The 25,844-nt window shown below is 54.6% G+C and overlaps 60 non-coding genes across 60 annotated transcripts; 48 read left to right on the forward strand and 12 right to left on the reverse strand.

Moving 5' to 3' along the window:
- Nucleotides 1–131: 131 nt before the first annotated feature.
- Trnag-ucc lies at nt 132–203 on the reverse strand. Its single transcript has one exon. It is a non-coding gene; the product is annotated as a tRNA-Gly (tRNA).
- Nucleotides 204–545: 342 nt separating this feature from the next.
- Nucleotides 546–616, forward strand: Trnag-gcc. The gene has a single exon. It is a non-coding gene; the product is annotated as a tRNA-Gly (tRNA).
- A 381-nt stretch (nt 617–997) lies between these two features.
- On the forward strand, nt 998–1,070 carry Trnam-cau. Its single transcript has one exon. It is a non-coding gene; the product is annotated as a tRNA-Met (tRNA).
- A 297-nt stretch (nt 1,071–1,367) lies between these two features.
- On the forward strand, nt 1,368–1,439 carry Trnae-uuc. The gene has a single exon. It is a non-coding gene; the product is annotated as a tRNA-Glu (tRNA).
- Nucleotides 1,440–1,637: 198 nt separating this feature from the next.
- Nucleotides 1,638–1,711, forward strand: Trnai-aau. Its single transcript has one exon. It is a non-coding gene; the product is annotated as a tRNA-Ile (tRNA).
- A 593-nt stretch (nt 1,712–2,304) lies between these two features.
- Nucleotides 2,305–2,376, reverse strand: Trnag-ucc. The gene has a single exon. It is a non-coding gene; the product is annotated as a tRNA-Gly (tRNA).
- A 342-nt stretch (nt 2,377–2,718) lies between these two features.
- Nucleotides 2,719–2,789, forward strand: Trnag-gcc. The gene has a single exon. It is a non-coding gene; the product is annotated as a tRNA-Gly (tRNA).
- A 381-nt stretch (nt 2,790–3,170) lies between these two features.
- Trnam-cau lies at nt 3,171–3,243 on the forward strand. The gene has a single exon. It is a non-coding gene; the product is annotated as a tRNA-Met (tRNA).
- A 297-nt stretch (nt 3,244–3,540) lies between these two features.
- Nucleotides 3,541–3,612, forward strand: Trnae-uuc. The gene has a single exon. It is a non-coding gene; the product is annotated as a tRNA-Glu (tRNA).
- Nucleotides 3,613–3,810: 198 nt separating this feature from the next.
- On the forward strand, nt 3,811–3,884 carry Trnai-aau. The gene has a single exon. It is a non-coding gene; the product is annotated as a tRNA-Ile (tRNA).
- Nucleotides 3,885–4,477: 593 nt separating this feature from the next.
- Trnag-ucc lies at nt 4,478–4,549 on the reverse strand. Its single transcript has one exon. It is a non-coding gene; the product is annotated as a tRNA-Gly (tRNA).
- A 342-nt stretch (nt 4,550–4,891) lies between these two features.
- On the forward strand, nt 4,892–4,962 carry Trnag-gcc. The gene has a single exon. It is a non-coding gene; the product is annotated as a tRNA-Gly (tRNA).
- A 381-nt stretch (nt 4,963–5,343) lies between these two features.
- Trnam-cau lies at nt 5,344–5,416 on the forward strand. Its single transcript has one exon. It is a non-coding gene; the product is annotated as a tRNA-Met (tRNA).
- Nucleotides 5,417–5,713: 297 nt separating this feature from the next.
- Trnae-uuc lies at nt 5,714–5,785 on the forward strand. The gene has a single exon. It is a non-coding gene; the product is annotated as a tRNA-Glu (tRNA).
- Nucleotides 5,786–5,983: 198 nt separating this feature from the next.
- Trnai-aau lies at nt 5,984–6,057 on the forward strand. Its single transcript has one exon. It is a non-coding gene; the product is annotated as a tRNA-Ile (tRNA).
- A 593-nt stretch (nt 6,058–6,650) lies between these two features.
- On the reverse strand, nt 6,651–6,722 carry Trnag-ucc. The gene has a single exon. It is a non-coding gene; the product is annotated as a tRNA-Gly (tRNA).
- Nucleotides 6,723–7,064: 342 nt separating this feature from the next.
- Trnag-gcc lies at nt 7,065–7,135 on the forward strand. The gene has a single exon. It is a non-coding gene; the product is annotated as a tRNA-Gly (tRNA).
- Nucleotides 7,136–7,516: 381 nt separating this feature from the next.
- Nucleotides 7,517–7,589, forward strand: Trnam-cau. The gene has a single exon. It is a non-coding gene; the product is annotated as a tRNA-Met (tRNA).
- A 297-nt stretch (nt 7,590–7,886) lies between these two features.
- On the forward strand, nt 7,887–7,958 carry Trnae-uuc. Its single transcript has one exon. It is a non-coding gene; the product is annotated as a tRNA-Glu (tRNA).
- A 198-nt stretch (nt 7,959–8,156) lies between these two features.
- Nucleotides 8,157–8,230, forward strand: Trnai-aau. Its single transcript has one exon. It is a non-coding gene; the product is annotated as a tRNA-Ile (tRNA).
- Nucleotides 8,231–8,823: 593 nt separating this feature from the next.
- On the reverse strand, nt 8,824–8,895 carry Trnag-ucc. The gene has a single exon. It is a non-coding gene; the product is annotated as a tRNA-Gly (tRNA).
- Nucleotides 8,896–9,237: 342 nt separating this feature from the next.
- Trnag-gcc lies at nt 9,238–9,308 on the forward strand. Its single transcript has one exon. It is a non-coding gene; the product is annotated as a tRNA-Gly (tRNA).
- Nucleotides 9,309–9,689: 381 nt separating this feature from the next.
- Trnam-cau lies at nt 9,690–9,762 on the forward strand. The gene has a single exon. It is a non-coding gene; the product is annotated as a tRNA-Met (tRNA).
- A 297-nt stretch (nt 9,763–10,059) lies between these two features.
- On the forward strand, nt 10,060–10,131 carry Trnae-uuc. The gene has a single exon. It is a non-coding gene; the product is annotated as a tRNA-Glu (tRNA).
- A 198-nt stretch (nt 10,132–10,329) lies between these two features.
- Trnai-aau lies at nt 10,330–10,403 on the forward strand. Its single transcript has one exon. It is a non-coding gene; the product is annotated as a tRNA-Ile (tRNA).
- A 593-nt stretch (nt 10,404–10,996) lies between these two features.
- On the reverse strand, nt 10,997–11,068 carry Trnag-ucc. Its single transcript has one exon. It is a non-coding gene; the product is annotated as a tRNA-Gly (tRNA).
- A 342-nt stretch (nt 11,069–11,410) lies between these two features.
- Nucleotides 11,411–11,481, forward strand: Trnag-gcc. The gene has a single exon. It is a non-coding gene; the product is annotated as a tRNA-Gly (tRNA).
- Nucleotides 11,482–11,862: 381 nt separating this feature from the next.
- Trnam-cau lies at nt 11,863–11,935 on the forward strand. The gene has a single exon. It is a non-coding gene; the product is annotated as a tRNA-Met (tRNA).
- A 297-nt stretch (nt 11,936–12,232) lies between these two features.
- Nucleotides 12,233–12,304, forward strand: Trnae-uuc. The gene has a single exon. It is a non-coding gene; the product is annotated as a tRNA-Glu (tRNA).
- A 198-nt stretch (nt 12,305–12,502) lies between these two features.
- Nucleotides 12,503–12,576, forward strand: Trnai-aau. Its single transcript has one exon. It is a non-coding gene; the product is annotated as a tRNA-Ile (tRNA).
- Nucleotides 12,577–13,169: 593 nt separating this feature from the next.
- Trnag-ucc lies at nt 13,170–13,241 on the reverse strand. Its single transcript has one exon. It is a non-coding gene; the product is annotated as a tRNA-Gly (tRNA).
- Nucleotides 13,242–13,583: 342 nt separating this feature from the next.
- On the forward strand, nt 13,584–13,654 carry Trnag-gcc. The gene has a single exon. It is a non-coding gene; the product is annotated as a tRNA-Gly (tRNA).
- Nucleotides 13,655–14,035: 381 nt separating this feature from the next.
- Trnam-cau lies at nt 14,036–14,108 on the forward strand. Its single transcript has one exon. It is a non-coding gene; the product is annotated as a tRNA-Met (tRNA).
- A 297-nt stretch (nt 14,109–14,405) lies between these two features.
- Trnae-uuc lies at nt 14,406–14,477 on the forward strand. The gene has a single exon. It is a non-coding gene; the product is annotated as a tRNA-Glu (tRNA).
- A 198-nt stretch (nt 14,478–14,675) lies between these two features.
- Nucleotides 14,676–14,749, forward strand: Trnai-aau. The gene has a single exon. It is a non-coding gene; the product is annotated as a tRNA-Ile (tRNA).
- A 593-nt stretch (nt 14,750–15,342) lies between these two features.
- Nucleotides 15,343–15,414, reverse strand: Trnag-ucc. Its single transcript has one exon. It is a non-coding gene; the product is annotated as a tRNA-Gly (tRNA).
- Nucleotides 15,415–15,756: 342 nt separating this feature from the next.
- Nucleotides 15,757–15,827, forward strand: Trnag-gcc. Its single transcript has one exon. It is a non-coding gene; the product is annotated as a tRNA-Gly (tRNA).
- A 381-nt stretch (nt 15,828–16,208) lies between these two features.
- On the forward strand, nt 16,209–16,281 carry Trnam-cau. The gene has a single exon. It is a non-coding gene; the product is annotated as a tRNA-Met (tRNA).
- Nucleotides 16,282–16,578: 297 nt separating this feature from the next.
- Trnae-uuc lies at nt 16,579–16,650 on the forward strand. Its single transcript has one exon. It is a non-coding gene; the product is annotated as a tRNA-Glu (tRNA).
- A 198-nt stretch (nt 16,651–16,848) lies between these two features.
- Trnai-aau lies at nt 16,849–16,922 on the forward strand. Its single transcript has one exon. It is a non-coding gene; the product is annotated as a tRNA-Ile (tRNA).
- A 593-nt stretch (nt 16,923–17,515) lies between these two features.
- Nucleotides 17,516–17,587, reverse strand: Trnag-ucc. The gene has a single exon. It is a non-coding gene; the product is annotated as a tRNA-Gly (tRNA).
- Nucleotides 17,588–17,929: 342 nt separating this feature from the next.
- On the forward strand, nt 17,930–18,000 carry Trnag-gcc. The gene has a single exon. It is a non-coding gene; the product is annotated as a tRNA-Gly (tRNA).
- Nucleotides 18,001–18,381: 381 nt separating this feature from the next.
- On the forward strand, nt 18,382–18,454 carry Trnam-cau. Its single transcript has one exon. It is a non-coding gene; the product is annotated as a tRNA-Met (tRNA).
- A 297-nt stretch (nt 18,455–18,751) lies between these two features.
- Nucleotides 18,752–18,823, forward strand: Trnae-uuc. The gene has a single exon. It is a non-coding gene; the product is annotated as a tRNA-Glu (tRNA).
- Nucleotides 18,824–19,021: 198 nt separating this feature from the next.
- Nucleotides 19,022–19,095, forward strand: Trnai-aau. The gene has a single exon. It is a non-coding gene; the product is annotated as a tRNA-Ile (tRNA).
- A 593-nt stretch (nt 19,096–19,688) lies between these two features.
- Nucleotides 19,689–19,760, reverse strand: Trnag-ucc. Its single transcript has one exon. It is a non-coding gene; the product is annotated as a tRNA-Gly (tRNA).
- A 342-nt stretch (nt 19,761–20,102) lies between these two features.
- Nucleotides 20,103–20,173, forward strand: Trnag-gcc. The gene has a single exon. It is a non-coding gene; the product is annotated as a tRNA-Gly (tRNA).
- A 381-nt stretch (nt 20,174–20,554) lies between these two features.
- Nucleotides 20,555–20,627, forward strand: Trnam-cau. Its single transcript has one exon. It is a non-coding gene; the product is annotated as a tRNA-Met (tRNA).
- A 297-nt stretch (nt 20,628–20,924) lies between these two features.
- On the forward strand, nt 20,925–20,996 carry Trnae-uuc. Its single transcript has one exon. It is a non-coding gene; the product is annotated as a tRNA-Glu (tRNA).
- A 198-nt stretch (nt 20,997–21,194) lies between these two features.
- Nucleotides 21,195–21,268, forward strand: Trnai-aau. Its single transcript has one exon. It is a non-coding gene; the product is annotated as a tRNA-Ile (tRNA).
- A 593-nt stretch (nt 21,269–21,861) lies between these two features.
- Trnag-ucc lies at nt 21,862–21,933 on the reverse strand. The gene has a single exon. It is a non-coding gene; the product is annotated as a tRNA-Gly (tRNA).
- A 342-nt stretch (nt 21,934–22,275) lies between these two features.
- On the forward strand, nt 22,276–22,346 carry Trnag-gcc. The gene has a single exon. It is a non-coding gene; the product is annotated as a tRNA-Gly (tRNA).
- Nucleotides 22,347–22,727: 381 nt separating this feature from the next.
- Trnam-cau lies at nt 22,728–22,800 on the forward strand. The gene has a single exon. It is a non-coding gene; the product is annotated as a tRNA-Met (tRNA).
- A 297-nt stretch (nt 22,801–23,097) lies between these two features.
- On the forward strand, nt 23,098–23,169 carry Trnae-uuc. The gene has a single exon. It is a non-coding gene; the product is annotated as a tRNA-Glu (tRNA).
- Nucleotides 23,170–23,367: 198 nt separating this feature from the next.
- Trnai-aau lies at nt 23,368–23,441 on the forward strand. The gene has a single exon. It is a non-coding gene; the product is annotated as a tRNA-Ile (tRNA).
- A 593-nt stretch (nt 23,442–24,034) lies between these two features.
- Trnag-ucc lies at nt 24,035–24,106 on the reverse strand. The gene has a single exon. It is a non-coding gene; the product is annotated as a tRNA-Gly (tRNA).
- Nucleotides 24,107–24,448: 342 nt separating this feature from the next.
- Trnag-gcc lies at nt 24,449–24,519 on the forward strand. The gene has a single exon. It is a non-coding gene; the product is annotated as a tRNA-Gly (tRNA).
- A 381-nt stretch (nt 24,520–24,900) lies between these two features.
- On the forward strand, nt 24,901–24,973 carry Trnam-cau. Its single transcript has one exon. It is a non-coding gene; the product is annotated as a tRNA-Met (tRNA).
- Nucleotides 24,974–25,270: 297 nt separating this feature from the next.
- On the forward strand, nt 25,271–25,342 carry Trnae-uuc. The gene has a single exon. It is a non-coding gene; the product is annotated as a tRNA-Glu (tRNA).
- A 198-nt stretch (nt 25,343–25,540) lies between these two features.
- On the forward strand, nt 25,541–25,614 carry Trnai-aau. The gene has a single exon. It is a non-coding gene; the product is annotated as a tRNA-Ile (tRNA).
- Nucleotides 25,615–25,844: the final 230 nt, after the last annotated feature.

Here is a 25,844-nt window from a genome sequence, read left to right on the forward strand (position 1 = left end):
TCGCGTCAGCTGAGCAAAGTCGAGACAAGTCGAGACACACTAAGGGCTGGTATGCAGCGAGTAAGAGGGCGAGAAAACAATAGTTTAAGAGCGCGTGGCAAAAGTACTCATACGCGAAATTAAAAGCCTGCTGCGGTGGCCGGGAATCGAACCCGGATCAACCGCTTGGAAGGCAACTATGCTGACCATTACACCACCACCGCACAAGCGAGCGCCGCGCGTCCGCGCTGTGTCGGCTTCCCGCCAGTCGGCAGCGGCCGAAGGTGATCGTACCTGGCAGGCGCATTTCGAGGCGGGCTAGGGGAGCACATCCAGACGCATTCGGACAGCGTATCCGCGCACATTTCGCATCCTTTGGCAAGAGTTGGGCGCCGGCGACGCAAGAGTACGCAGAGGACCGCGTTCTGGCGGCATTTTTAAGCAGTTCAGTGCAGGATTCAGCGTCTGCAGCATCTTTTCCACAGAATGCTACGGCGCTTGACGGCAGTCCCACTTTCCCTTGAGACACCTGCTCGGGAAGCAGCGTCTAGTTACCGTTGGCTCGAGCATCGGTGGTTCAGTGGTAGAATGCTCGCCTGCCACGCGGGCGGCCCGGGTTCGATTCCCGGCCGATGCATCATTTCGCTTTTCCCGCGATATTGCTGCCGCGTGGCTTGCGCGCTTGAGATGCACGATCCACAAGAATGTATAGCTGGATTCCCTTGAGAAGAACCGAGAACGCAGCACTCGCGGGTCCCCACTAGGACGCTCGCATCATATTCTACAGACTAGCGTCGACCTGGCCTCACAAGTTGCTGTGTCCCGGTGCCTCCGAGGCACTGAACTTTAACGACAAGGAGTGCTGCCTATCGTTGCCAACAGCTGCAGCAACACCGCAATCAACTGGGCCGGCAGTGCACGTGTAGCAACAGAACACGTTATCGAGGAAGTACAGTGTCTCTACATCTAATATTGGGTAGGGTATTTACCCAGTTTCCAGGACAAGCGGTTCACCCGTGCCTCGGTAGCGCAGTAGGCAGCGCGTAAGTCTCATAATCTTAAGGTCGTCAGTTCGATCCTCACCCGGGGCGTTTAATTTTCTGTGACTGATGGTGGTGCTGTTGCTAGGGCGCCAACGTATTTCTTGTTTGTTATCCACAACGCTTCAGCGGGAAAATGTTTACTTCCTGTTATTGCTACTTACAGCTTCCCTTTTCCTCTTCTCCCAGCAGAGCATGAAGCCAAAAGCATTGCTCTGCGACGTTTGAGGTGCGCGCCTTGCCAGTCAGTACGTGCAAAGATGCTCGCAAAGAGAGAGGGGCGCCGACGCGGCACTCGACACGAAATGCGACAAGCGACCGTACGAACGGTCGAATGAAACGGCCACATCCGGCGTGGTCTAGTGGCTAGGATACCTGGCTTTCACCCAGGAGGCCCGGGTTCGATTCCCGGTACCGGAACGGAATTTTTTCCACACGAATCGTGACAAGTTTGAGCTGTCCGAGCGGCCGTTTCCCGTCCTGCTCGCAATATAGCTACTGTTTCGTGACCGTCAGCAGAATATAGACTAGGGAAGCAGACACACGACGCACATAGAAATGGTGTATGGCTTCATGCCACCTGTTTCCAGCGTAGGGCTGAGCAAATGCATCTGCCGAGGCCCGTTAGCTCAGTTGGTTAGAGCGTCGTGCTAATAACGCGAAGGTCGTGGGTTCGATCCCCCCACGGGCCACTACTCCTTTACTACTGCGAAAAGGCAGCGCCCATCTCAGCTGGCGAGTGTGATGACCAAAAGATCATCACCCTGCGTGGAAGTTGACAGACGATCCGAACCCGACTCGTCGGGAAGCACTACAGCATTCACTCGGCAATGGCCATAATATCTTGGATACACTGGTTCTCAACCGATAAAGAGAAAATGAAAGAAAATGTCCGATTGCCGATGCGTAACAACTTTGGCCCTTGTCAGTACTTGGGCGGGTGAGCGCATGGGAACACAGGGCACTATTGGCAGTTTTACTTCCTATTTTTGTTTCTCCTTTGTTTTCGGAGCTACAGCCCGATTCGGTCAGGGAGACGCCACCGTGAAATGAAGGGGGCGTGCTGTGTGTCCATCGCCTCGCCTCTCCTTACCTCTCTCAGTCGTTTCTCGTGCTTGTCGTTTTGATATAGGCCGATTTGAGAGCGTCAGCTCTCGCGTCAGCTGAGCAAAGTCGAGACAAGTCGAGACACACTAAGGGCTGGTATGCAGCGAGTAAGAGGGCGAGAAAACAATAGTTTAAGAGCGCGTGGCAAAAGTACTCATACGCGAAATTAAAAGCCTGCTGCGGTGGCCGGGAATCGAACCCGGATCAACCGCTTGGAAGGCAACTATGCTGACCATTACACCACCACCGCACAAGCGAGCGCCGCGCGTCCGCGCTGTGTCGGCTTCCCGCCAGTCGGCAGCGGCCGAAGGTGATCGTACCTGGCAGGCGCATTTCGAGGCGGGCTAGGGGAGCACATCCAGACGCATTCGGACAGCGTATCCGCGCACATTTCGCATCCTTTGGCAAGAGTTGGGCGCCGGCGACGCAAGAGTACGCAGAGGACCGCGTTCTGGCGGCATTTTTAAGCAGTTCAGTGCAGGATTCAGCGTCTGCAGCATCTTTTCCACAGAATGCTACGGCGCTTGACGGCAGTCCCACTTTCCCTTGAGACACCTGCTCGGGAAGCAGCGTCTAGTTACCGTTGGCTCGAGCATCGGTGGTTCAGTGGTAGAATGCTCGCCTGCCACGCGGGCGGCCCGGGTTCGATTCCCGGCCGATGCATCATTTCGCTTTTCCCGCGATATTGCTGCCGCGTGGCTTGCGCGCTTGAGATGCACGATCCACAAGAATGTATAGCTGGATTCCCTTGAGAAGAACCGAGAACGCAGCACTCGCGGGTCCCCACTAGGACGCTCGCATCATATTCTACAGACTAGCGTCGACCTGGCCTCACAAGTTGCTGTGTCCCGGTGCCTCCGAGGCACTGAACTTTAACGACAAGGAGTGCTGCCTATCGTTGCCAACAGCTGCAGCAACACCGCAATCAACTGGGCCGGCAGTGCACGTGTAGCAACAGAACACGTTATCGAGGAAGTACAGTGTCTCTACATCTAATATTGGGTAGGGTATTTACCCAGTTTCCAGGACAAGCGGTTCACCCGTGCCTCGGTAGCGCAGTAGGCAGCGCGTAAGTCTCATAATCTTAAGGTCGTCAGTTCGATCCTCACCCGGGGCGTTTAATTTTCTGTGACTGATGGTGGTGCTGTTGCTAGGGCGCCAACGTATTTCTTGTTTGTTATCCACAACGCTTCAGCGGGAAAATGTTTACTTCCTGTTATTGCTACTTACAGCTTCCCTTTTCCTCTTCTCCCAGCAGAGCATGAAGCCAAAAGCATTGCTCTGCGACGTTTGAGGTGCGCGCCTTGCCAGTCAGTACGTGCAAAGATGCTCGCAAAGAGAGAGGGGCGCCGACGCGGCACTCGACACGAAATGCGACAAGCGACCGTACGAACGGTCGAATGAAACGGCCACATCCGGCGTGGTCTAGTGGCTAGGATACCTGGCTTTCACCCAGGAGGCCCGGGTTCGATTCCCGGTACCGGAACGGAATTTTTTCCACACGAATCGTGACAAGTTTGAGCTGTCCGAGCGGCCGTTTCCCGTCCTGCTCGCAATATAGCTACTGTTTCGTGACCGTCAGCAGAATATAGACTAGGGAAGCAGACACACGACGCACATAGAAATGGTGTATGGCTTCATGCCACCTGTTTCCAGCGTAGGGCTGAGCAAATGCATCTGCCGAGGCCCGTTAGCTCAGTTGGTTAGAGCGTCGTGCTAATAACGCGAAGGTCGTGGGTTCGATCCCCCCACGGGCCACTACTCCTTTACTACTGCGAAAAGGCAGCGCCCATCTCAGCTGGCGAGTGTGATGACCAAAAGATCATCACCCTGCGTGGAAGTTGACAGACGATCCGAACCCGACTCGTCGGGAAGCACTACAGCATTCACTCGGCAATGGCCATAATATCTTGGATACACTGGTTCTCAACCGATAAAGAGAAAATGAAAGAAAATGTCCGATTGCCGATGCGTAACAACTTTGGCCCTTGTCAGTACTTGGGCGGGTGAGCGCATGGGAACACAGGGCACTATTGGCAGTTTTACTTCCTATTTTTGTTTCTCCTTTGTTTTCGGAGCTACAGCCCGATTCGGTCAGGGAGACGCCACCGTGAAATGAAGGGGGCGTGCTGTGTGTCCATCGCCTCGCCTCTCCTTACCTCTCTCAGTCGTTTCTCGTGCTTGTCGTTTTGATATAGGCCGATTTGAGAGCGTCAGCTCTCGCGTCAGCTGAGCAAAGTCGAGACAAGTCGAGACACACTAAGGGCTGGTATGCAGCGAGTAAGAGGGCGAGAAAACAATAGTTTAAGAGCGCGTGGCAAAAGTACTCATACGCGAAATTAAAAGCCTGCTGCGGTGGCCGGGAATCGAACCCGGATCAACCGCTTGGAAGGCAACTATGCTGACCATTACACCACCACCGCACAAGCGAGCGCCGCGCGTCCGCGCTGTGTCGGCTTCCCGCCAGTCGGCAGCGGCCGAAGGTGATCGTACCTGGCAGGCGCATTTCGAGGCGGGCTAGGGGAGCACATCCAGACGCATTCGGACAGCGTATCCGCGCACATTTCGCATCCTTTGGCAAGAGTTGGGCGCCGGCGACGCAAGAGTACGCAGAGGACCGCGTTCTGGCGGCATTTTTAAGCAGTTCAGTGCAGGATTCAGCGTCTGCAGCATCTTTTCCACAGAATGCTACGGCGCTTGACGGCAGTCCCACTTTCCCTTGAGACACCTGCTCGGGAAGCAGCGTCTAGTTACCGTTGGCTCGAGCATCGGTGGTTCAGTGGTAGAATGCTCGCCTGCCACGCGGGCGGCCCGGGTTCGATTCCCGGCCGATGCATCATTTCGCTTTTCCCGCGATATTGCTGCCGCGTGGCTTGCGCGCTTGAGATGCACGATCCACAAGAATGTATAGCTGGATTCCCTTGAGAAGAACCGAGAACGCAGCACTCGCGGGTCCCCACTAGGACGCTCGCATCATATTCTACAGACTAGCGTCGACCTGGCCTCACAAGTTGCTGTGTCCCGGTGCCTCCGAGGCACTGAACTTTAACGACAAGGAGTGCTGCCTATCGTTGCCAACAGCTGCAGCAACACCGCAATCAACTGGGCCGGCAGTGCACGTGTAGCAACAGAACACGTTATCGAGGAAGTACAGTGTCTCTACATCTAATATTGGGTAGGGTATTTACCCAGTTTCCAGGACAAGCGGTTCACCCGTGCCTCGGTAGCGCAGTAGGCAGCGCGTAAGTCTCATAATCTTAAGGTCGTCAGTTCGATCCTCACCCGGGGCGTTTAATTTTCTGTGACTGATGGTGGTGCTGTTGCTAGGGCGCCAACGTATTTCTTGTTTGTTATCCACAACGCTTCAGCGGGAAAATGTTTACTTCCTGTTATTGCTACTTACAGCTTCCCTTTTCCTCTTCTCCCAGCAGAGCATGAAGCCAAAAGCATTGCTCTGCGACGTTTGAGGTGCGCGCCTTGCCAGTCAGTACGTGCAAAGATGCTCGCAAAGAGAGAGGGGCGCCGACGCGGCACTCGACACGAAATGCGACAAGCGACCGTACGAACGGTCGAATGAAACGGCCACATCCGGCGTGGTCTAGTGGCTAGGATACCTGGCTTTCACCCAGGAGGCCCGGGTTCGATTCCCGGTACCGGAACGGAATTTTTTCCACACGAATCGTGACAAGTTTGAGCTGTCCGAGCGGCCGTTTCCCGTCCTGCTCGCAATATAGCTACTGTTTCGTGACCGTCAGCAGAATATAGACTAGGGAAGCAGACACACGACGCACATAGAAATGGTGTATGGCTTCATGCCACCTGTTTCCAGCGTAGGGCTGAGCAAATGCATCTGCCGAGGCCCGTTAGCTCAGTTGGTTAGAGCGTCGTGCTAATAACGCGAAGGTCGTGGGTTCGATCCCCCCACGGGCCACTACTCTTTTACTACTGCGAAAAGGCAGCGCCCATCTCAGCTGGCGAGTGTGATGACCAAAAGATCATCACCCTGCGTGGAAGTTGACAGACGATCCGAACCCGACTCGTCGGGAAGCACTACAGCATTCACTCGGCAATGGCCATAATATCTTGGATACACTGGTTCTCAACCGATAAAGAGAAAATGAAAGAAAATGTCCGATTGCCGATGCGTAACAACTTTGGCCCTTGTCAGTACTTGGGCGGGTGAGCGCATGGGAACACAGGGCACTATTGGCAGTTTTACTTCCTATTTTTGTTTCTCCTTTGTTTTCGGAGCTACAGCCCGATTCGGTCAGGGAGACGCCACCGTGAAATGAAGGGGGCGTGCTGTGTGTCCATCGCCTCGCCTCTCCTTACCTCTCTCAGTCGTTTCTCGTGCTTGTCGTTTTGATATAGGCCGATTTGAGAGCGTCAGCTCTCGCGTCAGCTGAGCAAAGTCGAGACAAGTCGAGACACACTAAGGGCTGGTATGCAGCGAGTAAGAGGGCGAGAAAACAATAGTTTAAGAGCGCGTGGCAAAAGTACTCATACGCGAAATTAAAAGCCTGCTGCGGTGGCCGGGAATCGAACCCGGATCAACCGCTTGGAAGGCAACTATGCTGACCATTACACCACCACCGCACAAGCGAGCGCCGCGCGTCCGCGCTGTGTCGGCTTCCCGCCAGTCGGCAGCGGCCGAAGGTGATCGTACCTGGCAGGCGCATTTCGAGGCGGGCTAGGGGAGCACATCCAGACGCATTCGGACAGCGTATCCGCGCACATTTCGCATCCTTTGGCAAGAGTTGGGCGCCGGCGACGCAAGAGTACGCAGAGGACCGCGTTCTGGCGGCATTTTTAAGCAGTTCAGTGCAGGATTCAGCGTCTGCAGCATCTTTTCCACAGAATGCTACGGCGCTTGACGGCAGTCCCACTTTCCCTTGAGACACCTGCTCGGGAAGCAGCGTCTAGTTACCGTTGGCTCGAGCATCGGTGGTTCAGTGGTAGAATGCTCGCCTGCCACGCGGGCGGCCCGGGTTCGATTCCCGGCCGATGCATCATTTCGCTTTTCCCGCGATATTGCTGCCGCGTGGCTTGCGCGCTTGAGATGCACGATCCACAAGAATGTATAGCTGGATTCCCTTGAGAAGAACCGAGAACGCAGCACTCGCGGGTCCCCACTAGGACGCTCGCATCATATTCTACAGACTAGCGTCGACCTGGCCTCACAAGTTGCTGTGTCCCGGTGCCTCCGAGGCACTGAACTTTAACGACAAGGAGTGCTGCCTATCGTTGCCAACAGCTGCAGCAACACCGCAATCAACTGGGCCGGCAGTGCACGTGTAGCAACAGAACACGTTATCGAGGAAGTACAGTGTCTCTACATCTAATATTGGGTAGGGTATTTACCCAGTTTCCAGGACAAGCGGTTGACCCGTGCCTCGGTAGCGCAGTAGGCAGCGCGTAAGTCTCATAATCTTAAGGTCGTCAGTTCGATCCTCACCCGGGGCGTTTAATTTTCTGTGACTGATGGTGGTGCTGTTGCTAGGGCGCCAACGTATTTCTTGTTTGTTATCCACAACGCTTCAGCGGGAAAATGTTTACTTCCTGTTATTGCTACTTACAGCTTCCCTTTTCCTCTTCTCCCAGCAGAGCATGAAGCCAAAAGCATTGCTCTGCGACGTTTGAGGTGCGCGCCTTGCCAGTCAGTACGTGCAAAGATGCTCGCAAAGAGAGAGGGGCGCCGACGCGGCACTCGACACGAAATGCGACAAGCGACCGTACGAACGGTCGAATGAAACGGCCACATCCGGCGTGGTCTAGTGGCTAGGATACCTGGCTTTCACCCAGGAGGCCCGGGTTCGATTCCCGGTACCGGAACGGAATTTTTTCCACACGAATCGTGACAAGTTTGAGCTGTCCGAGCGGCCGTTTCCCGTCCTGCTCGCAATATAGCTACTGTTTCGTGACCGTCAGCAGAATATAGACTAGGGAAGCAGACACACGACGCACATAGAAATGGTGTATGGCTTCATGCCACCTGTTTCCAGCGTAGGGCTGAGCAAATGCATCTGCCGAGGCCCGTTAGCTCAGTTGGTTAGAGCGTCGTGCTAATAACGCGAAGGTCGTGGGTTCGATCCCCCCACGGGCCACTACTCCTTTACTACTGCGAAAAGGCAGCGCCCATCTCAGCTGGCGAGTGTGATGACCAAAAGATCATCACCCTGCGTGGAAGTTGACAGACGATCCGAACCCGACTCGTCGGGAAGCACTACAGCATTCACTCGGCAATGGCCATAATATCTTGGATACACTGGTTCTCAACCGATAAAGAGAAAATGAAAGAAAATGTCCGATTGCCGATGCGTAACAACTTTGGCCCTTGTCAGTACTTGGGCGGGTGAGCGCATGGGAACACAGGGCACTATTGGCAGTTTTACTTCCTATTTTTGTTTCTCCTTTGTTTTCGGAGCTACAGCCCGATTCGGTCAGGGAGACGCCACCGTGAAATGAAGGGGGCGTGCTGTGTGTCCATCGCCTCGCCTCTCCTTACCTCTCTCAGTCGTTTCTCGTGCTTGTCATTTTGATATAGGCCGATTTGAGAGCGTCAGCTCTCGCGTCAGCTGAGCAAAGTCGAGACAAGTCGAGACACACTAAGGGCTGGTATGCAGCGAGTAAGAGGGCGAGAAAACAATAGTTTAAGAGCGCGTGGCAAAAGTACTCATACGCGAAATTAAAAGCCTGCTGCGGTGGCCGGGAATCGAACCCGGATCAACCGCTTGGAAGGCAACTATGCTGACCATTACACCACCACCGCACAAGCGAGCGCCGCGCGTCCGCGCTGTGTCGGCTTCCCGCCAGTCGGCAGCGGCCGAAGGTGATCGTACCTGGCAGGCGCATTTCGAGGCGGGCTAGGGGAGCACATCCAGACGCATTCGGACAGCGTATCCGCGCACATTTCGCATCCTTTGGCAAGAGTTGGGCGCCGGCGACGCAAGAGTACGCAGAGGACCGCGTTCTGGCGGCATTTTTAAGCAGTTCAGTGCAGGATTCAGCGTCTGCAGCATCTTTTCCACAGAATGCTACGGCGCTTGACGGCAGTCCCACTTTCCCTTGAGACACCTGCTCGGGAAGCAGCGTCTAGTTACCGTTGGCTCGAGCATCGGTGGTTCAGTGGTAGAATGCTCGCCTGCCACGCGGGCGGCCCGGGTTCGATTCCCGGCCGATGCATCATTTTGCTTTTCCCGCGATATTGCTGCCGCGTGGCTTGCGCGCTTGAGATGCACGATCCACAAGAATGTATAGCTGGATTCCCTTGAGAAGAACCGAGAACGCAGCACTCGCGGGTCCCCACTAGGACGCTCGCATCATATTCTACAGACTAGCGTCGACCTGGCCTCACAAGTTGCTGTGTCCCGGTGCCTCCGAGGCACTGAACTTTAACGACAAGGAGTGCTGCCTATCGTTGCCAACAGCTGCAGCAACACCGCAATCAACTGGGCCGGCAGTGCACGTGTAGCAACAGAACACGTTATCGAGGAAGTACAGTGTCTCTACATCTAATATTGGGTAGGGTATTTACCCAGTTTCCAGGACAAGCGGTTCACCCGTGCCTCGGTAGCGCAGTAGGCAGCGCGTAAGTCTCATAATCTTAAGGTCGTCAGTTCGATCCTCACCCGGGGCGTTTAATTTTCTGTGACTGATGGTGGTGCTGTTGCTAGGGCGCCAACGTATTTCTTGTTTGTTATCCACAACGCTTCAGCGGGAAAATGTTTACTTCCTGTTATTGCTACTTACAGCTTCCCTTTTCCTCTTCTCCCAGCAGAGCATGAAGCCAAAAGCATTGCTCTGCGACGTTTGAGGTGCGCGCCTTGCCAGTCAGTACGTGCAAAGATGCTCGCAAAGAGAGAGGGGCGCCGACGCGGCACTCGACACGAAATGCGACAAGCGACCGTACGAACGGTCGAATGAAACGGCCACATCCGGCGTGGTCTAGTGGCTAGGATACCTGGCTTTCACCCAGGAGGCCCGGGTTCGATTCCCGGTACCGGAACGGAATTTTTTCCACACGAATCGTGACAAGTTTGAGCTGTCCGAGCGGCCGTTTCCCGTCCTGCTCGCAATATAGCTACTGTTTCGTGACCGTCAGCAGAATATAGACTAGGGAAGCAGACACACGACGCACATAGAAATGGTGTATGGCTTCATGCCACCTGTTTCCAGCGTAGGGCTGAGCAAATGCATCTGCCGAGGCCCGTTAGCTCAGTTGGTTAGAGCGTCGTGCTAATAACGCGAAGGTCGTGGGTTCGATCCCCCCACGGGCCACTACTCTTTTACTACTGCGAAAAGGCAGCGCCCATCTCAGCTGGCGAGTGTGATGACCAAAAGATCATCACCCTGCGTGGAAGTTGACAGACGATCCGAACCCGACTCGTCGGGAAGCACTACAGCATTCACTCGGCAATGGCCATAATATCTTGGATACACTGGTTCTCAACCGATAAAGAGAAAATGAAAGAAAATGTCCGATTGCCGATGCGTAACAACTTTGGCCCTTGTCAGTACTTGGGCGGGTGAGCGCATGGGAACACAGGGCACTATTGGCAGTTTTACTTCCTATTTTTGTTTCTCCTTTGTTTTCGGAGCTACAGCCCGATTCGGTCAGGGAGACGCCACCGTGAAATGAAGGGGGCGTGCTGTGTGTCCATCGCCTCGCCTCTCCTTACCTCTCTCAGTCGTTTCTCGTGCTTGTCGTTTTGATATAGGCCGATTTGAGAGCGTCAGCTCTCGCGTCAGCTGAGCAAAGTCGAGACAAGTCGAGACACACTAAGGGCTGGTATGCAGCGAGTAAGAGGGCGAGAAAACAATAGTTTAAGAGCGCGTGGCAAAAGTACTCATACGCGAAATTAAAAGCCTGCTGCGGTGGCCGGGAATCGAACCCGGATCAACCGCTTGGAAGGCAACTATGCTGACCATTACACCACCACCGCACAAGCGAGCGCCGCGCGTCCGCGCTGTGTCGGCTTCCCGCCAGTCGGCAGCGGCCGAAGGTGATCGTACCTGGCAGGCGCATTTCGAGGCGGGCTAGGGGAGCACATCCAGACGCATTCGGACAGCGTATCCGCGCACATTTCGCATCCTTTGGCAAGAGTTGGGCGCCGGCGACGCAAGAGTACGCAGAGGACCGCGTTCTGGCGGCATTTTTAAGCAGTTCAGTGCAGGATTCAGCGTCTGCAGCATCTTTTCCACAGAATGCTACGGCGCTTGACGGCAGTCCCACTTTCCCTTGAGACACCTGCTCGGGAAGCAGCGTCTAGTTACCGTTGGCTCGAGCATCGGTGGTTCAGTGGTAGAATGCTCGCCTGCCACGCGGGCGGCCCGGGTTCGATTCCCGGCCGATGCATCATTTCGCTTTTCCCGCGATATTGCTGCCGCGTGGCTTGCGCGCTTGAGATGCACGATCCACAAGAATGTATAGCTGGATTCCCTTGAGAAGAACCGAGAACGCAGCACTCGCGGGTCCCCACTAGGACGCTCGCATCATATTCTACAGACTAGCGTCGACCTGGCCTCACAAGTTGCTGTGTCCCGGTGCCTCCGAGGCACTGAACTTTAACGACAAGGAGTGCTGCCTATCGTTGCCAACAGCTGCAGCAACACCGCAATCAACTGGGCCGGCAGTGCACGTGTAGCAACAGAACACGTTATCGAGGAAGTACAGTGTCTCTACATCTAATATTGGGTAGGGTATTTACCCAGTTTCCAGGACAAGCGGTTCACCCGTGCCTCGGTAGCGCAGTAGGCAGCGCGTAAGTCTCATAATCTTAAGGTCGTCAGTTCGATCCTCACCCGGGGCGTTTAATTTTCTGTGACTGATGGTGGTGCTGTTGCTAGGGCGCCAACGTATTTCTTGTTTGTTATCCACAACGCTTCAGCGGGAAAATGTTTACTTCCTGTTATTGCTACTTACAGCTTCCCTTTTCCTCTTCTCCCAGCAGAGCATGAAGCCAAAAGCATTGCTCTGCGACGTTTGAGGTGCGCGCCTTGCCAGTCAGTACGTGCAAAGATGCTCGCAAAGAGAGAGGGGCGCCGACGCGGCACTCGACACGAAATGCGACAAGCGACCGTACGAACGGTCGAATGAAACGGCCACATCCGGCGTGGTCTAGTGGCTAGGATACCTGGCTTTCACCCAGGAGGCCCGGGTTCGATTCCCGGTACCGGAACGGAATTTTTTCCACACGAATCGTGACAAGTTTGAGCTGTCCGAGCGGCCGTTTCCCGTCCTGCTCGCAATATAGCTACTGTTTCGTGACCGTCAGCAGAATATAGACTAGGGAAGCAGACACACGACGCACATAGAAATGGTGTATGGCTTCATGCCACCTGTTTCCAGCGTAGGGCTGAGCAAATGCATCTGCCGAGGCCCGTTAGCTCAGTTGGTTAGAGCGTCGTGCTAATAACGCGAAGGTCGTGGGTTCGATCCCCCCACGGGCCACTACTCTTTTACTACTGCGAAAAGGCAGCGCCCATCTCAGCTGGCGAGTGTGATGACCAAAAGATCATCACCCTGCGTGGAAGTTGACAGACGATCCGAACCCGACTCGTCGGGAAGCACTACAGCATTCACTCGGCAATGGCCATAATATCTTGAATACACTGGTTCTCAACCGATAAAGAGAAAATGAAAGAAAATGTCCGATTGCCGATGCGTAACAACTTTGGCCCTTGTCAGTACTTGGGCGGGTGAGCGCATGGGAACACAGGGCACTATTGGCAGTTTTACTTCCTATTTTTGTTTCTCCTTTGTTTTCGGAGCTACAGCCCGATTCGGTCAGGGAGACGCCACCGTGAAATGAAGGGGGCGTGCTGTGTGTCCATCGCCTCGCCTCTCCTTACCTCTCTCAGTCGTTTCTCGTGCTTGTCGTTTTGATATAGGCCGATTTGAGAGCGTCAGCTCTCGCGTCAGCTGAGCAAAGTCGAGACAAGTCGAGACACACTAAGGGCTGGTATGCAGCGAGTAAGAGGGCGAGAAAACAATAGTTTAAGAGCGCGTGGCAAAAGTACTCATACGCGAAATTAAAAGCCTGCTGCGGTGGCCGGGAATCGAACCCGGATCAACCGCTTGGAAGGCAACTATGCTGACCATTACACCACCACCGCACAAGCGAGCGCCGCGCGTCCGCGCTGTGTCGGCTTCCCGCCAGTCGGCAGCGGCCGAAGGTGATCGTACCTGGCAGGCGCATTTCGAGGCGGGCTAGGGGAGCACATCCAGACGCATTCGGACAGCGTATCCGCGCACATTTCGCATCCTTTGGCAAGAGTTGGGCGCCGGCGACGCAAGAGTACGCAGAGGACCGCGTTCTGGCGGCATTTTTAAGCAGTTCAGTGCAGGATTCAGCGTCTGCAGCATCTTTTCCACAGAATGCTACGGCGCTTGACGGCAGTCCCACTTTCCCTTGAGACACCTGCTCGGGAAGCAGCGTCTAGTTACCGTTGGCTCGAGCATCGGTGGTTCAGTGGTAGAATGCTCGCCTGCCACGCGGGCGGCCCGGGTTCGATTCCCGGCCGATGCATCATTTCGCTTTTCCCGCGATATTGCTGCCGCGTGGCTTGCGCGCTTGAGATGCACGATCCACAAGAATGTATAGCTGGATTCCCTTGAGAAGAACCGAGAACGCAGCACTCGCGGGTCCCCACTAGGACGCTCGCATCATATTCTACAGACTAGCGTCGACCTGGCCTCACAAGTTGCTGTGTCCCGGTGCCTCCGAGGCACTGAACTTTAACGACAAGGAGTGCTGCCTATCGTTGCCAACAGCTGCAGCAACACCGCAATCAACTGGGCCGGCAGTGCACGTGTAGCAACAGAACACGTTATCGAGGAAGTACAGTGTCTCTACATCTAATATTGGGTAGGGTATTTACCCAGTTTCCAGGACAAGCGGTTCACCCGTGCCTCGGTAGCGCAGTAGGCAGCGCGTAAGTCTCATAATCTTAAGGTCGTCAGTTCGATCCTCACCCGGGGCGTTTAATTTTCTGTGACTGATGGTGGTGCTGTTGCTAGGGCGCCAACGTATTTCTTGTTTGTTATCCACAACGCTTCAGCGGGAAAATGTTTACTTCCTGTTATTGCTACTTACAGCTTCCCTTTTCCTCTTCTCCCAGCAGAGCATGAAGCCAAAAGCATTGCTCTGCGACGTTTGAGGTGCGCGCCTTGCCAGTCAGTACGTGCAAAGATGCTCGCAAAGAGAGAGGGGCGCCGACGCGGCACTCGACACGAAATGCGACAAGCGACCGTACGAACGGTCGAATGAAACGGCCACATCCGGCGTGGTCTAGTGGCTAGGATACCTGGCTTTCACCCAGGAGGCCCGGGTTCGATTCCCGGTACCGGAACGGAATTTTTTCCACACGAATCGTGACAAGTTTGAGCTGTCCGAGCGGCCGTTTCCCGTCCTGCTCGCAATATAGCTACTGTTTCGTGACCGTCAGCAGAATATAGACTAGGGAAGCAGACACACGACGCACATAGAAATGGTGTATGGCTTCATGCCACCTGTTTCCAGCGTAGGGCTGAGCAACTGCATCTGCCGAGGCCCGTTAGCTCAGTTGGTTAGAGCGTCGTGCTAATAACGCGAAGGTCGTGGGTTCGATCCCCCCACGGGCCACTACTCTTTTACTACTGCGAAAAGGCAGCGCCCATCTCAGCTGGCGAGTGTGATGACCAAAAGATCATCACCCTGCGTGGAAGTTGACAGACGATCCGAACCCGACTCGTCGGGAAGCACTACAGCATTCACTCGGCAATGGCCATAATATCTTGAATACACTGGTTCTCAACCGATAAAGAGAAAATGAAAGAAAATGTCCGATTGCCGATGCGTAACAACTTTGGCCCTTGTCAGTACTTGGGCGGGTGAGCGCATGGGAACACAGGGCACTATTGGCAGTTTTACTTCCTATTTTTGTTTCTCCTTTGTTTTCGGAGCTACAGCCCGATTCGGTCAGGGAGACGCCACCGTGAAATGAAGGGGGCGTGCTGTGTGTCCATCGCCTCGCCTCTCCTTACCTCTCTCAGTCGTTTCTCGTGCTTGTCGTTTTGATATAGGCCGATTTGAGAGCGTCAGCTCTCGCGTCAGCTGAGCAAAGTCGAGACAAGTCGAGACACACTAAGGGCTGGTATGCAGCGAGTAAGAGGGCGAGAAAACAATAGTTTAAGAGCGCGTGGCAAAAGTACTCATACGCGAAATTAAAAGCCTGCTGCGGTGGCCGGGAATCGAACCCGGATCAACCGCTTGGAAGGCAACTATGCTGACCATTACACCACCACCGCACAAGCGAGCGCCGCGCGTCCACGCTGTGTCGGCTTCCCGCCAGTCGGCAGCGGCCGAAGGTGATCGTACCTGGCAGGCGCATTTCGAGGCGGGCTAGGGGAGCACATCCAGACGCATTCGGACAGCGTATCCGCGCACATTTCGCATCCTTTGGCAAGAGTTGGGCGCCGGCGACGCAAGAGTACGCAGAGGACCGCGTTCTGGCGGCATTTTTAAGCAGTTCAGTGCAGGATTCAGCGTCTGCAGCATCTTTTCCACAGAATGCTACGGCGCTTGACGGCAGTCCCACTTTCCCTTGAGACACCTGCTCGGGAAGCAGCGTCTAGTTACCGTTGGCTCGAGCATCGGTGGTTCAGTGGTAGAATGCTCGCCTGCCACGCGGGCGGCCCGGGTTCGATTCCCGGCCGATGCATCATTTTGCTTTTCCCGCGATATTGCTGCCGCGTGGCTTGCGCGCTTGAGATGCACGATCCACAAGAATGTATAGCTGGATTCCCTTGAGAAGAACCGAGAACGCAGCACTCGCGGGTCCCCACTAGGACGCTCGCATCATATTCTACAGACTAGCGTCGACCTGGCCTCACAAGTTGCTGTGTCCCGGTGCCTCCGAGGCACTGAACTTTAACGACAAGGAGTGCTGCCTATCGTTGCCAACAGCTGCAGCAACACCGCAATCAACTGGGCCGGCAGTGCACGTGTAGCAACAGAACACGTTATCGAGGAAGTACAGTGTCTCTACATCTAATATTGGGTAGGGTATTTACCCAGTTTCCAGGACAAGCGGTTCACCCGTGCCTCGGTAGCGCAGTAGGCAGCGCGTAAGTCTCATAATCTTAAGGTCGTCAGTTCGATCCTCACCCGGGGCGTTTAATTTTCTGTGACTGATGGTGGTGCTGTTGCTAGGGCGCCAACGTATTTCTTGTTTGTTATCCACAACGCTTCAGCGGGAAAATGTTTACTTCCTGTTATTGCTACTTACAGCTTCCCTTTTCCTCTTCTCCCAGCAGAGCATGAAGCCAAAAGCATTGCTCTGCGACGTTTGAGGTGCGCGCCTTGCCAGTCAGTACGTGTAAAGATGCTCGCAAAGAGAGAGGGGCGCCGACGCGGCACTCGACACGAAATGCGACAAGCGACCGTACGAACGGTCGAATGAAACGGCCACATCCGGCGTGGTCTAGTGGCTAGGATACCTGGCTTTCACCCAGGAGGCCCGGGTTCGATTCCCGGTACCGGAACGGAATTTTTTCCACACGAATCGTGACAAGTTTGAGCTGTCCGAGCGGCCGTTTCCCGTCCTGCTCGCAATATAGCTACTGTTTCGTGACCGTCAGCAGAATATAGACTAGGGAAGCAGACACACGACGCACATAGAAATGGTGTATGGCTTCATGCCACCTGTTTCCAGCGTAGGGCTGAGCAACTGCATCTGCCGAGGCCCGTTAGCTCAGTTGGTTAGAGCGTCGTGCTAATAACGCGAAGGTCGTGGGTTCGATCCCCCCACGGGCCACTACTCTTTTACTACTGCGAAAAGGCAGCGCCCATCTCAGCTGGCGAGTGTGATGACCAAAAGATCATCACCCTGCGTGGAAATTGACAGACGATCCGAACCCGACTCGTCGGGAAGCACTACAGCATTCACTCGGCAATGGCCATAATATCTTGAATACACTGGTTCTCAACCGATAAAGAGAAAATGAAAGAAAATGTCCGATTGCCGATGCGTAACAACTTTGGCCCTTGTCAGTACTTGGGCGGGTGAGCGCATGGGAACACAGGGCACTATTGGCAGTTTTACTTCCTATTTTTGTTTCTCCTTTGTTTTCGGAGCTACAGCCCGATTCGGTCAGGGAGACGCCACCGTGAAATGAAGGGGGCGTGCTGTGTGTCCATCGCCTCGCCTCTCCTTACCTCTCTCAGTCGTTTCTCGTGCTTGTCGTTTTGATATAGGCCGATTTGAGAGCGTCAGCTCTCGCGTCAGCTGAGCAAAGTCGAGACAAGTCGAGACACACTAAGGGCTGGTATGCAGCGAGTAAGAGGGCGAGAAAACAATAGTTTAAGAGCGCGTGGCAAAAGTACTCATACGCGAAATTAAAAGCCTGCTGCGGTGGCCGGGAATCGAACCCGGATCAACCGCTTGGAAGGCAACTATGCTGACCATTACACCACCACCGCACAAGCGAGCGCCGCGCGTCCGCGCTGTGTCGGCTTCCCGCCAGTCGGCAGCGGCCGAAGGTGATCGTACCTGGCAGGCGCATTTCGAGGCGGGCTAGGGGAGCACATCCAGACGCATTCGGACAGCGTATCCGCGCACATTTCGCATCCTTTGGCAAGAGTTGGGCGCCGGCGACGCAAGAGTACGCAGAGGACCGCGTTCTGGCGGCATTTTTAAGCAGTTCAGTGCAGGATTCAGCGTCTGCAGCATCTTTTCCACAGAATGCTACGGCGCTTGACGGCAGTCCCACTTTCCCTTGAGACACCTGCTCGGGAAGCAGCGTCTAGTTACCGTTGGCTCGAGCATCGGTGGTTCAGTGGTAGAATGCTCGCCTGCCACGCGGGCGGCCCGGGTTCGATTCCCGGCCGATGCATCATTTTGCTTTTCCCGCGATATTGCTGCCGCGTGGCTTGCGCGCTTGAGATGCACGATCCACAAGAATGTATAGCTGGATTCCCTTGAGAAGAACCGAGAACGCAGCACTCGCGGGTCCCCACTAGGACGCTCGCATCATATTCTACAGACTAGCGTCGACCTGGCCTCACAAGTTGCTGTGTCCCGGTGCCTCCGAGGCACTGAACTTTAACGACAAGGAGTGCTGCCTATCGTTGCCAACAGCTGCAGCAACACCGCAATCAACTGGGCCGGCAGTGCACGTGTAGCAACAGAACACGTTATCGAGGAAGTACAGTGTCTCTACATCTAATATTGGGTAGGGTATTTACCCAGTTTCCAGGACAAGCGGTTCACCCGTGCCTCGGTAGCGCAGTAGGCAGCGCGTAAGTCTCATAATCTTAAGGTCGTCAGTTCGATCCTCACCCGGGGCGTTTAATTTTCTGTGACTGATGGTGGTGCTGTTGCTAGGGCGCCAACGTATTTCTTGTTTGTTATCCACAACGCTTCAGCGGGAAAATGTTTACTTCCTGTTATTGCTACTTACAGCTTCCCTTTTCCTCTTCTCCCAGCAGAGCATGAAGCCAAAAGCATTGCTCTGCGACGTTTGAGGTGCGCGCCTTGCCAGTCAGTACGTGCAAAGATGCTCGCAAAGAGAGAGGGGCGCCGACGCGGCACTCGACACGAAATGCGACAAGCGACCGTACGAACGGTCGAATGAAACGGCCACATCCGGCGTGGTCTAGTGGCTAGGATACCTGGCTTTCACCCAGGAGGCCCGGGTTCGATTCCCGGTACCGGAACGGAATTTTTTCCGCACGAATCGTGACAAGTTTGAGCTGTCCGAGCGGCCGTTTCCCGTCCTGCTCGCAATATAGCTACTGTTTCGTGACCGTCAGCAGAATATAGACTAGGGAAGCAGACACACGACGCACATAGAAATGGTGTATGGCTTCATGCCACCTGTTTCCAGCGTAGGGCTGAGCAACTGCATCTGCCGAGGCCCGTTAGCTCAGTTGGTTAGAGCGTCGTGCTAATAACGCGAAGGTCGTGGGTTCGATCCCCCCACGGGCCACTACTCTTTTACTACTGCGAAAAGGCAGCGCCCATCTCAGCTGGCGAGTGTGATGACCAAAAGATCATCACCCTGCGTGGAAGTTGACAGACGATCCGAACCCGACTCGTCGGGAAGCACTACAGCATTCACTCGGCAATGGCCATAATATCTTGAATACACTGGTTCTCAACCGATAAAGAGAAAATGAAAGAAAATGTCCGATTGCCGATGCGTAACAACTTTGGCCCTTGTCAGTACTTGGGCGGGTGAGCGCATGGGAACACAGGGCACTATTGGCAGTTTTACTTCCTATTTTTGTTTCTCCTTTGTTTTCGGAGCTACAGCCCGATTCGGTCAGGGAGACGCCACCGTGAAATGAAGGGGGCGTGCTGTGTGTCCATCGCCTCGCCTCTCCTTACCTCTCTCAGTCGTTTCTCGTGCTTGTCGTTTTGATATAGGCCGATTTGAGAGCGTCAGCTCTCGCGTCAGCTGAGCAAAGTCGAGACAAGTCGAGACACACTAAGGGCTGGTATGCAGCGAGTAAGAGGGCGAGAAAACAATAGTTTAAGAGCGCGTGGCAAAAGTACTCATACGCGAAATTAAAAGCCTGCTGCGGTGGCCGGGAATCGAACCCGGATCAACCGCTTGGAAGGCAACTATGCTGACCATTACACCACCACCGCACAAGCGAGCGCCGCGCGTCCACGCTGTGTCGGCTTCCCGCCAGTCGGCAGCGGCCGAAGGTGATCGTACCTGGCAGGCGCATTTCGAGGCGGGCTAGGGGAGCACATCCAGACGCATTCGGACAGCGTATCCGCGCACATTTCGCATCCTTTGGCAAGAGTTGGGCGCCGGCGACGCAAGAGTACGCAGAGGACCGCGTTCTGGCGGCATTTTTAAGCAGTTCAGTGCAGGATTCAGCGTCTGCAGCATCTTTTCCACAGAATGCTACGGCGCTTGACGGCAGTCCCACTTTCCCTTGAGACACCTGCTCGGGAAGCAGCGTCTAGTTACCGTTGGCTCGAGCATCGGTGGTTCAGTGGTAGAATGCTCGCCTGCCACGCGGGCGGCCCGGGTTCGATTCCCGGCCGATGCATCATTTTGCTTTTCCCGCGATATTGCTGCCGCGTGGCTTGCGCGCTTGAGATGCACGATCCACAAGAATGTATAGCTGGATTCCCTTGAGAAGAACCGAGAACGCAGCACTCGCGGGTCCCCACTAGGACGCTCGCATCATATTCTACAGACTAGCGTCGACCTGGCCTCACAAGTTGCTGTGTCCCGGTGCCTCCGAGGCACTGAACTTTAACGACAAGGAGTGCTGCCTATCGTTGCCAACAGCTGCAGCAACACCGCAATCAACTGGGCCGGCAGTGCACGTGTAGCAACAGAACACGTTATCGAGGAAGTACAGTGTCTCTACATCTAATATTGGGTAGGGTATTTACCCAGTTTCCAGGACAAGCGGTTCACCCGTGCCTCGGTAGCGCAGTAGGCAGCGCGTAAGTCTCATAATCTTAAGGTCGTCAGTTCGATCCTCACCCGGGGCGTTTAATTTTCTGTGACTGATGGTGGTGCTGTTGCTAGGGCGCCAACGTATTTCTTGTTTGTTATCCACAACGCTTCAGCGGGAAAATGTTTACTTCCTGTTATTGCTACTTACAGCTTCCCTTTTCCTCTTCTCCCAGCAGAGCATGAAGCCAAAAGCATTGCTCTGCGACGTTTGAGGTGCGCGCCTTGCCAGTCAGTACGTGCAAAGATGCTCGCAAAGAGAGAGGGGCGCCGACGCGGCACTCGACACGAAATGCGACAAGCGACCGTACGAACGGTCGAATGAAACGGCCACATCCGGCGTGGTCTAGTGGCTAGGATACCTGGCTTTCACCCAGGAGGCCCGGGTTCGATTCCCGGTACCGGAACGGAATTTTTTCCACACGAATCGTGACAAGTTTGAGCTGTCCGAGCGGCCGTTTCCCGTCCTGCTCGCAATATAGCTACTGTTTCGTGACCGTCAGCAGAATATAGACTAGGGAAGCAGACACACGACGCACATAGAAATGGTGTATGGCTTCATGCCACCTGTTTCCAGCGTAGGGCTGAGCAACTGCATCTGCCGAGGCCCGTTAGCTCAGTTGGTTAGAGCGTCGTGCTAATAACGCGAAGGTCGTGGGTTCGATCCCCCCACGGGCCACTACTCTTTTACTACTGCGAAAAGGCAGCGCCCATCTCAGCTGGCGAGTGTGATGACCAAAAGATCATCACCCTGCGTGGAAATTGACAGACGATCCGAACCCGACTCGTCGGGAAGCACTACAGCATTCACTCGGCAATGGCCATAATATCTTGAATACACTGGTTCTCAACCGATAAAGAGAAAATGAAAGAAAATGTCCGATTGCCGATGCGTAACAACTTTGGCCCTTGTCATTACTTGGGCGGGTGAGCGCATGGGAACACAGGGCACTATTGGCAGTTTTACTTCCTATTTTTGTTTCTCCTTTGTTTTCGGAGCTACAGCCCGATTCGGTCAGGGAGACGCCACCGTGAAATGAAGGGGGCGTGCTGTGTGTCCATCGCCTCGCCTCTCCTTACCTCTCTCAGTCGTTTCTCGTGCTTGTCGTTTTGATATAGGCCGATTTGAGAGCGTCAGCTCTCGCGTCAGCTGAGCAAAGTCGAGACAAGTCGAGACACACTAAGGGCTGGTATGCAGCGAGTAAGAGGGCGAGAAAACAATAGTTTAAGAGCGCGTGGCAAAAGTACTCATACGCGAAATTAAAAGCCTGCTGCGGTGGCCGGGAATCGAACCCGGATCAACCGCTTGGAAGGCAACTATGCTGACCATTACACCACCACCGCACAAGCGAGCGCCGCGCGTCCGCGCTGTGTCGGCTTCCCGCCAGTCGGCAGCGGCCGAAGGTGATCGTACCTGGCAGGCGCATTTCGAGGCGGGCTAGGGGAGCACATCCAGACGCATTCGGACAGCGTATCCGCGCACATTTCGCATCCTTTGGCAAGAGTTGGGCGCCGGCGACGCAAGAGTACGCAGAGGACCGCGTTCTGGCGGCATTTTTAAGCAGTTCAGTGCAGGATTCAGCGTCTGCAGCATCTTTTCCACAGAATGCTACGGCGCTTGACGGCAGTCCCACTTTCCCTTGAGACACCTGCTCGGGAAGCAGCGTCTAGTTACCGTTGGCTCGAGCATCGGTGGTTCAGTGGTAGAATGCTCGCCTGCCACGCGGGCGGCCCGGGTTCGATTCCCGGCCGATGCATCATTTTGCTTTTCCCGCGATATTGCTGCCGCGTGGCTTGCGCGCTTGAGATGCACGATCCACAAGAATGTATAGCTGGATTCCCTTGAGAAGAACCGAGAACGCAGCACTCGCGGGTCCCCACTAGGACGCTCGCATCATATTCTACAGACTAGCGTCGACCTGGCCTCACAAGTTGCTGTGTCCCGGTGCCTCCGAGGCACTGAACTTTAACGACAAGGAGTGCTGCCTATCGTTGCCAACAGCTGCAGCAACACCGCAATCAACTGGGCCGGCAGTGCACGTGTAGCAACAGAACACGTTATCGAGGAAGTACAGTGTCTCTACATCTAATATTGGGTAGGGTATTTACCCAGTTTCCAGGACAAGCGGTTCACCCGTGCCTCGGTAGCGCAGTAGGCAGCGCGTAAGTCTCATAATCTTAAGGTCGTCAGTTCGATCCTCACCCGGGGCGTTTAATTTTCTGTGACTGATGGTGGTGCTGTTGCTAGGGCGCCAACGTATTTCTTGTTTGTTATCCACAACGCTTCAGCGGGAAAATGTTTACTTCCTGTTATTGCTACTTACAGCTTCCCTTTTCCTCTTCTCCCAGCAGAGCATGAAGCCAAAAGCATTGCTCTGCGACGTTTGAGGTGCGCGCCTTGCCAGTCAGTACGTGCAAAGATGCTCGCAAAGAGAGAGGGGCGCCGACGCGGCACTCGACACGAAATGCGACAAGCGACCGTACGAACGGTCGAATGAAACGGCCACATCCGGTGTGGTCTAGTGGCTAGGATACCTGGCTTTCATCCAGGAGGCCCGGGTTCGATTCCCGGTACCGGAACGGAATTTTTTCCACACGAATCGTGACAAGTTTGAGCTGTCCGAGCGGCCGTTTCCCGTCCTGCTCGCAATATAGCTACTGTTTCGTGACCGTCAGCAGAATATAGACTAGGGAAGCAGACACACGACGCACATAGAAATGGTGTATGGCTTCATGCCACCTGTTTCCAGCGTAGGGCTGAGCAACTGCATCTGCCGAGGCCCGTTAGCTCAGTTGGTTAGAGCGTCGTGCTAATAACGCGAAGGTCGTGGGTTCGATCCCCCCACGGGCCACTACTCTTTTACTACTGCGAAAAGGCAGCGCCCATCTCAGCTGGCGAGTGTGATGACCAAAAGATCATCACCCTGCGTGGAAGTTGACAGACGATCCGAACCCGACTCGTCGGGAAGCACTACAGCATTCACTCGGCAATGGCCATAATATCTTGGATACACTGGTTCTCAACCGATAAAGAGAAAATGAAAGAAAATGTCCGATTGCCGATGCGTAACAACTTTGGCCCTTGTCAGTACTTGGGCGGGTGAGCGCATGGGAACACAGGGCACTATTGGCAGTTTTACTTCCTATTTTTGTTTCTCCTTTGTTTTCGGAGCTACAGCCCGATTCGGTCAGGGAGACGCCACCGTGAAATGAAGGGGGCGTGCTGTGTGTCCATCGCCTCGCCTCTCCTTACCTCTCTCAGTCGTTTCTCGTGCTTGTCGTTTTGATATAGGCCGATTTGAGAGCGTCAGCTCTCGCGTCAGCTGAGCAAAGTCGAGACAAGTCGAGACACACTAAGGGCTGGTATGCAGCGAGTAAGAGGGCGAGAAAACAATAGTTTAAGAGCGCGTGGCAAAAGTACTCATACGCGAAATTAAAAGCCTGCTGCGGTGGCCGGGAATCGAACCCGGATCAACCGCTTGGAAGGCAACTATGCTGACCATTACACCACCACCGCACAAGCGAGCGCCGCGCGTCCGCGCTGTGTCGGCTTCCCGCCAGTCGGCAGCGGCCGAAGGTGATCGTACCTGGCAGGCGCATTTCGAGGCGGGCTAGGGGAGCACATCCAGACGCATTCGGACAGCGTATCCGCGCACATTTCGCATCCTTTGGCAAGAGTTGGGCGCCGGCGACGCAAGAGTACGCAGAGGACCGCGTTCTGGCGGCATTTTTAAGCAGTTCAGTGCAGGATTCAGCGTCTGCAGCATCTTTTCCACAGAATGCTACGGCGCTTGACGGCAGTCCCACTTTCCCTTGAGACACCTGCTCGGGAAGCAGCGTCTAGTTACCGTTGGCTCGAGCATCGGTGGTTCAGTGGTAGAATGCTCGCCTGCCACGCGGGCGGCCCGGGTTAGATTCCCGGCCGATGCATCATTTTGCTTTTCCCGCGATATTGCTGCCGCGTGGCTTGCGCGCTTGAGATGCACGATCCACAAGAATGTATAGCTGGATTCCCTTGAGAAGAACCGAGAACGCAGCACTCGCGGGTCCCCACTAGGACGCTCGCATCATATTCTACAGACTAGCGTCGACCTGGCCTCACAAGTTGCTGTGTCCCGGTGCCTCCGAGGCACTGAACTTTAACGACAAGGAGTGCTGCCTATCGTTGCCAACAGCTGCAGCAACACCGCAATCAACTGGGCCGGCAGTGCACGTGTAGCAACAGAACACGTTATCGAGGAAGTACAGTGTCTCTACATCTAATATTGGGTAGGGTATTTACCCAGTTTCCAGGACAAGCGGTTCACCCGTGCCTCGGTAGCGCAGTAGGCAGCGCGTAAGTCTCATAATCTTAAGGTCGTCAGTTCGATCCTCACCCGGGGCGTTTAATTTTCTGTGACTGATGGTGGTGCTGTTGCTAGGGCGCCAACGTATTTCTTGTTTGTTATCCACAACGCTTCAGCGGGAAAATGTTTACTTCCTGTTATTGCTACTTACAGCTTCCCTTTTCCTCTTCTCCCAGCAGAGCATGAAGCCAAAAGCATTGCTCTGCGACGTTTGAGGTGCGCGCCTTGCCAGTCAGTACGTGCAAAGATGCTCGCAAAGAGAGAGGGGCGCCGACGCGGCACTCGACACGAAATGCGACAAGCGACCGTACGAACGGTCGAATGAAACGGCCACATCCGGCGTGGTCTAGTGGCTAGGATACCTGGCTTTCACCCAGGAGGCCCGGGTTCGATTCCCGGTACCGGAACGGAATTTTTTCCACACGAATCGTGACAAGTTTGAGCTGTCCGAGCGGCCGTTTCCCGTCCTGCTCGCAATATAGCTACTGTTTCGTGACCGTCAGCAGAATATAGACTAGGGAAGCAGACACACGACGCACATAGAAATGGTGTATGGCTTCATGCCACCTGTTTCCAGCGTAGGGCTGAGCAACTGCATCTGCCGAGGCCCGTTAGCTCAGTTGGTTAGAGCGTCGTGCTAATAACGCGAAGGTCGTGGGTTCGATCCCCCCACGGGCCACTACTCTTTTACTACTGCGAAAAGGCAGCGCCCATCTCAGCTGGCGAGTGTGATGACCAAAAGATCATCACCCTGCGTGGAAGTTGACAGACGATCCGAACCCGACTCGTCGGGAAGCACTACAGCATTCACTCGGCAATGGCCATAATATCTTGAATACACTGGTTCTCAACCGATAAAGAGAAAATGAAAGAAAATGTCCGATTGCCGATGCGTAACAACTTTGGCCC

This window comes from Schistocerca americana, unplaced genomic scaffold (assembly GCF_021461395.2).
Source record: "Schistocerca americana isolate TAMUIC-IGC-003095 unplaced genomic scaffold, iqSchAmer2.1 HiC_scaffold_499, whole genome shotgun sequence".
Classification (NCBI taxonomy): Eukaryota; Metazoa; Arthropoda; class Insecta; order Orthoptera; family Acrididae; genus Schistocerca; species Schistocerca americana.